This window comes from Mus musculus, chromosome 8, assembly GCF_000001635.26.
Source record: "Mus musculus strain C57BL/6J chromosome 8, GRCm38.p6 C57BL/6J".
Lineage (NCBI taxonomy): Eukaryota > Metazoa > Chordata > Mammalia > Rodentia > Muridae > Mus > Mus musculus.
Window position 1 is genome coordinate 86,255,256 of NC_000074.6, and position 7,145 is coordinate 86,262,400.

The window sequence follows — 7,145 nt, forward strand, 5'->3', positions numbered from 1 at the left end:
AAAGTGAGCATCCCATTAGACTTCACCCCATGTCGCTGCCTCCTCATCCAGTCTGCAAGTCTTTCAGCTTCATCCTCAGCAATCTTGCCCATTCACATTTGCACTGAGGCTGCCTAAATAACTGTTACAATCTTTACAGGATGTTTTCGTTTCAAAACAGCTGTGCTTTTACAGAAAGTTATGAAAACAGCACAAAAACCCTCTTGTGCTCTGTCCAGTTGAGAACAAGTTACCAAAATGTATCCTTTTGGTACTCTCAGATAATGCAGCTACCATGAAATCTGCAACACAATGTTACTTCTAGGAAATTAAAATGGATACATGTAGGACTGGAAAGATGACTCAGAGGTAAGAGCACTGACTCCTCTTCCAGAAAACCTGGGGCTGGCTCACAGTACCAATGCCTGGCAGCTGACAACCACTTGTAACTCTAGCTCCAGCTCCAGGTGATCTGAGTTCCTCTCTGGCCTCAGCTAACAGGTTTACTCACATGCATGTACCCCCTTACAGATAGACACACACACACACACACACACACACACACACACACACACACACACACACAGTAGAAAAAAGTATATACATGACTGCAACCTAAAATCCAGGTCCCACACAGCTCCTCCAGGTGTTCCAGTGCACGTGTTGGTGAACAGACACAGCTCAGCTCCATGCAACGTTTAATTGCAAATGTATTCAGTCTGTGACAATGCCATCTTTTCTGACCTTAACAGACTAGAAGACCACAGTGGGCTTGGCAATCGGCTTTTGTGTCTTTGACACAACAGAAGTGAGAGGCATGTTTCCCATTGACTTCCACTTGGTAACTTTGATCACTTAATAAGGACGTTTTATTCAGCTGCAGACAAATTTTCTTCTGTCCCTTATAGTTGACATTTCTTTTTCTTCTCTTTTTTAGAGGGCAATCAACGTTTTATTTAAAATTACAGAGCACTTAAAAATAAAGAATATAATGCAGTTATGGTTTTATTGTGCAACTTAAAACAGAGGTTTTCAACCACAGCTAACTATCAAGTCTTACCTCAGATGATGTGTGCTCGGCAGACAGCCCTTAACTGCTTTCTGACTATCAGGGATGGGGTGGAGACAGGATGCAGCCATCCCTGTGTACAGGCAGCCTGTTCCTACTCAGAAAGACATTTTTTTTTCTTCTTTCTCTTGTGACTCAATTGCTCTTCTCGGGGTTTCATCCAGCATCCAGGATGAGATCTGACGTCCTCACATTGGGGCTACAGCCAGTTCCAGGAGAACAGGCCTTGCTTCTCTCGTTCTAAGGCTTATTCACAGTGGCTTCTTCAGAGGTGTGGCCCATACACTGTCTTTCACTGACTTCTTTCCCAGCTGTGCTATGGAGCAGATGAAGTTGGCCACAACGGTCTCTTCATCACCCCCTTCTGTCTCATTGGCCCCTCTGTCTGTACACACACCGTACTGCTTCTTCAGTTCGTTTAGCTGTTGCTTAAACTGTATGTTTTCATTGTCTTTAAAGTCAGCCTCAGAATTTTTATCCTACAAAATTAAATTTTTCTTCTCCAATAGTAAGTCTAAAATCAGGCATTGCATCTTCTTTGACATGATTTCTGGACGCCTTAATGTAAGGGTTTAGTTTGATATCCAGTTTAGCAAGTTTGGCTCTGGCCTTGTCTACACTGTGTTCATCCCTCACTTCAGCCAGAGTCCCCACAAGGTCCAAAGCAACATTAGAATGAGTCCGTGCTGGAGCCAAAGCTGGATTGGAAAGTTCTGAGGAGGAGAGCAGACTCCAGACCACTAAGGGATATGAAATTAATTGAACCTGAGTTTTTGGCCTGGCCTGGTATTTTGAAATGGCTATCTGACTGCCTGACCTAGTTCAGTGATGTCCACCCAAACACTATGCATGCAGATCCCAATTCTTTTCCTCAGCCTCCTTCCACATGGACGTTTCCTCATGAAGGGAAAGCATGGTACTGTGAGACTACATACACACTCTACTTCCTCTCACCTTTCAATGTATCATCATCATCACCATCACCACCACCACCATCATCAACATCATTATCATTTACTGGTTTTCTTCAGACAGGGTTTCTATGTGTATTCCTAGCTGTCCTGGAACTTGCTCTATAGACCAGGCTGGCCTTGAACTCACAGAGATCTCCTGCCTCCACCTCCCCAAGTGCTGAGATTAAAGGCATACACTGCCACCACTGCTCAGTCAATGTATTATTTCTATCAGTATGGAGTTATAGACTCTGGGTTTAGCGAGTTAGTTAGACTCTGTTGCTAAGATCTCTTTTGATACTCACATTACTGATGGACCTTTCATGATGGATTCTGTACTTTTAACATGACTCATGCAATTTTACAGCATATTCTCATGTTCTGGCATAACATGTAAGCTTTCCTCACACTTACCCCTCTCAGCTCTTAAAAAAATAAATAAAGGAAAGAAAGAAAGAAAGAACGATCTATAGTGTAGGTGTGATCATTAGGATTAGACTGTCCCTGCTCATAGGTGCTCTCAGTGGACAAGCTAAAGACATGTTTATAGCTCTGGTGATCTCTGTATCCACATGGATTAAAAACTCCAAGTTAACAGAACATGGTGAGTTCATTACAGTTTTCTTCTTTTGCACATTTCTAAATCTCTGACCAGGTTGGAAGATGTAGCTCGGTGGTAGCACAATCACTTAGGATGAACAAAGCCTTAGGTTCTTTGTCCTACAAAGGGGAAGGGAGGAGAGGGGGAGGTGGGCGAGGAGGGGGATCTTGTCTCCAGTTGTCCTCATGGTATTTATTTCTCAATCCTTCTGTGTGTGCTTCCCCTCTTCCCTTTCTGGTGCCCTGGGTTGCTGTCCTGTGGAATCATCATCCTATTTAGTCCTCTGGCTAGGACTGACCTCCATTCTGGCTGTAGCCAGTGGGGGTACGCTTGGCACCCTGCCTTGGCAATTACTCCACACCAAACTGCCACCTGCAAACCACAAGAAGCTTCTCCATTCCTCCTGGGCTCCGACTGCTGATGGAATGGTTCTGATTGGACACCGTGAGATGTCTCTTGTGTGTGCCCCTCTCATCCCCAGCAGATTTGGAGAAGATGTGCTTCACTCCCATCTTTCTTGGGCACAGCACAGGCCCTCCATGCGCTACTGCAGTGGAATGTCTCAGGTGCTCTGTTGTCTGTCCCTGCTGTGTGAAGCTTTGAACATTTTTCCTATTGCTCAAAAAACTCTTAGAATAAATAGTGTTTAAAAATATTTTTTAATGTTCCTCTTCCCTCTCTCTGTGTCTCTCTCTCTTTCTGTCTCTCTCTCCCTTTTTTCTTCCTTTCTCTCTCTCTCTCTTTCTCTCTTTCTTTCTTATTAAAAAAAAAAACCCTTGGTTTCATTCCACATATTCTGATCATGCTTTTCTCCATCCCCAATCCCACCTAGCTCCCCTCACCTTCCAACTCCACACTTTTTTGTTCTCTTTCTTTAACAAACAAACAAGAAACACACACACACACACACACACACACACACACACACACAAAATCAGAAACAGACTGGAATATACAAACAAAAGACTGATGAGACAACGAATGCCCAAGCAAAGCTGTATGAGACAAAAAGTCTGCGGAAATGCCGCTGGGTTTCTTTTGTGTTGGCCATCCACTGCTGAGTATCGTGCCGGCCCTTGAAGCATGATTGATGTACCCACTGAGACTCCATTAGAGAGAAATGATTTCTCCTTTGCCACTGCATGTCAATTGCAGATTGCTTCTTGGCTAATGTAGGAACCCTTATCCATTTCCCTCTTCGACACTGGAGCCCGGTCTGGTTGGAACCTGTGCAGGCCCTGTGAGTGCTGCCGTGGTCCCTGTGAGTTCATATGCACATCAGTCCTGTGTCCAGAGGGCACTGTTTGCTTAGAGTCATTCACCACCCCTGGCTCTTACAATCGTTCTGCCTCCTCTTCTCAATAGGTCCCTGAGATTTGAAAGGAGGGTTAGGTGAGGACGCCCCGTTTAAAACTGGGTGCTCCAACATCTCTCGCTCTCTGCACTGTCCAGCTGTGGGTCTCAAGCTTCTCTGACGATAGCTGAGCAAGACCCTGATCCGTGGGTGTAGCAGAACATCATTTTATTGCTACGTTCCTTGAGCAAAATAGTATTTGGTTTTCCTCTAAGCCCATAGCCTGTGCAGTCTCAGGTTCTTGGCCAACCCAAGCATTGTCAGACATGAATTTTGTCTCGTGGAATGGGCCTTTAATCCAACCAGAGAGGGTTGATTACTTTCACAACATGTGTGTGACTGTTGTGTTAGCATATCATGTAGGCAGGTCACCACTGTAAGGTGCAGAGTTTATAACTGGGGCGGCAATTACCTTTCTCATCTGGCAGCATGCCAGGTACCTTCCAGTATCTTGGATGCTAGTGAGAAGGGGCGAAGCTTCAAATTAGAACCTGCTCACCCATGTTCAGTGAGATATGTAAGTGTTGTTGTTTTCTGTCACAGGGTCTTCCATTATTGGACAAGCCTCAGGAATAGCCTGAGATGTTTGGAGGTTTCAATGGGCCCCTTTAGTCCATGGCCCAAAACTAAATGTAGCTTTGGCACTGGAGGGTTATTATTCATTGCTGGTGGAAGTACAAACTTGTATAGCCACTATGGAAATCAATATGGCAAATCATCTGGAAGCTGGGAATAGATCTACCTCAAGATCTAGTTCTACCACTCTTGGCCCAAAGGATTCTGTATCCTACTGCGGAGACACTTGCCCATACAAGTTCATTGCTGCTCTATTCATCATACCTAGAAATTGGAAACAGCTTGGATGTCTATCAGCTGATGAATGGATAATGAACACATGCTACACTTACACAATGGAATAATACTCAGTGGTTAAAATGTGAAATCATGACATTTGCAGGTAAATGCATGAAGCTAGAAAAAGAATCATTCTGACTGAGGTAACCCATACACCAAAAGACAAATATTGTGTTTTCTTTCATGTATGGATGTTGGATGTTACAGGCCATACAATCACAGAGGCCAGGTACCTAGTAAGAGAGGAAGTGTGAGAAGAGGAGCTCCCAAGGAAGGGGGTATATGTTATGGAGAGACATGAGAGAGACTGAGAGGATTAAATGGGGAGGGAGATGGAAGAGGGATAAGTTTACCGCTTAGCCTCTGTGAAGACTACAGTTCTCCTCTAACAGACCACGTGACATTTTCCAACTGGGCCTTGTGTTTCCCAAGCCTCACCCTATGTGAGAGCTAAGTGTGGAATTCCACAGCCTTTCCTCTCTAAGGACACGATCTCAAATTCCTCCACAACCAAGCATCTGTCATCCTCCTAGTCTCCATTCAAACATCTCCGTGTCTGGGAAACATTTCTGGACACCATGTGCTCCAGCATCAGGCACACACACACACACACACACACACACACAAATCCTCTAGTTCATTTAATGACTGTATTCTTACGAATGAAATTAAATTTTTCTTGAGATCAATTCTCTGAAAGTCAATATACCCTTGGGGAGTAACCAAGTTTGTTTTCAGGGTTGGGACTTTTTTTTTCTTAATTGAAAAAGAATCTCTATACAAATAATTTGATTGGGTATTTCCCATCCCCCAAACTCCCTAGATCCTCTCCATCCAACTTTAGGTTCTTTCCCTCTGCCTTTAAAACAAAACAAAACAAAACAAAACAAAAAACAAGAAACATATATACATACATGTAAAACCACAAAATTAGAAATGAAAATAAGCAAGCAAATGACTGATCAGACAAAGAATGCCCAAACAAAGTGCTATGAGACATAGGTCCAAAAACATACCACAGAGTCTGTTGTGTGCTGGACAGACAGACTCCTGGGCATGAAGCATCTCCTGCACTGTGATGCTTATACTCAGTGAGGCTCCATTAGAGAAAATTAATTTTCCTTTGTCACAGATAGATATTCTTCTCTCAGTTCTGAGACCTTGTCTGGTTTGAATCTGTGCAGGTCCAGTGCACGCTGCCACAGTCTCTGTGAGTTCGTGTGCAACAGTCTTGTGTCTGGAGACCACTGTCTCCTTGGAGTCATCTGAGTCTTACAATCTTTCTGTCTCCCCTTCCACTTAGATTCCTGAGCCTTGAGGGGGAGGGGCTTGATGGAGACATCTTATTTGACAGTCTCTCACTCTTTGTATATTGAGGTTTGGGGTTCTGGATGCTTCCACTTCACGTCATGCTGCAGTTCCCAAGCATCATGATCCTTGACATCAAGCCCAGACATTGGTTCATCAGCTAAATAAAGATAGAATCTGATCTCTTTAAAATTAAGATTTGAGCATTCTGAGCACTTGGACCAGGTGTAGGCTCCACTTTCACTTTCAACTTTTTAACATAAAGTTGTTGGCTGAGCTCTTACATCATCATCTTCATGCTTAATGCAAAGGGACTGTACCCAGGCAGGACATTGTGTAAACACAGCAATAGCCCATCCGGCCATTTCACTAACTCGGTCAATGAAAATCTCACCATCTTATCATTTCATGGAATTTTTAAGGATAAAAGTAGCTTTGTTTTCTCTTTCTGATCTTTCCATACAAATTCCCAGAATCTGTCTAATTTTCTACAGGCAAATGGTTAGTTCTGCTACCAATAAAGTATGCTTACAGCATAGAACTTTAGGAAGAGTTCTTTTCTAACATAACTTTTCTTCTTAATAAAAATTTTAGAAGACTTGTTATTCTACTTTCTTCTACTTAGAGAAATGACTTCAGAGCTCAAGAAAGCAGCCAACAGGGGCCATACTGTTGTGGCCGTTCTCCAGCCCCAAAAGACGACCAAGAGCTGACTCTAATGCAGTCTCACTGGGGTCTTTTCATTCAAGCTGGAGCTTGGGCTCAATGCCAACCCTAAGGTAGCAGGATGGAAAGGTGAATCCCCAAGCCCAATTCCAAGCAAGCATTTATAGAGGTAAGAAAGCAAGCAAGAGGGTTTCTAGCCTGGCACACATCTGACTGGGGGCTATTATGGAATTTTGTTGCCCTTTAAAATAATTGGCTGGTGCTGGGAGTCAAACCATAAACTTAACGTCTGCTTTCCTCCTGATGGGTAGCTGTTAGGAAATGAAGTGCCTAGGGCAGGCTTGTAACCTGGAAACGAAG

The 7,145-nt window shown here is 43.6% G+C and overlaps 1 pseudogene; it reads right to left on the reverse strand.

Moving 5' to 3' along the window:
- Positions 1-1,299: 1,299 nt before the first annotated feature.
- Positions 1,300-3,114, reverse strand: Gm2641 (annotated as a pseudogene).
- Positions 3,115-7,145: the final 4,031 nt, after the last annotated feature.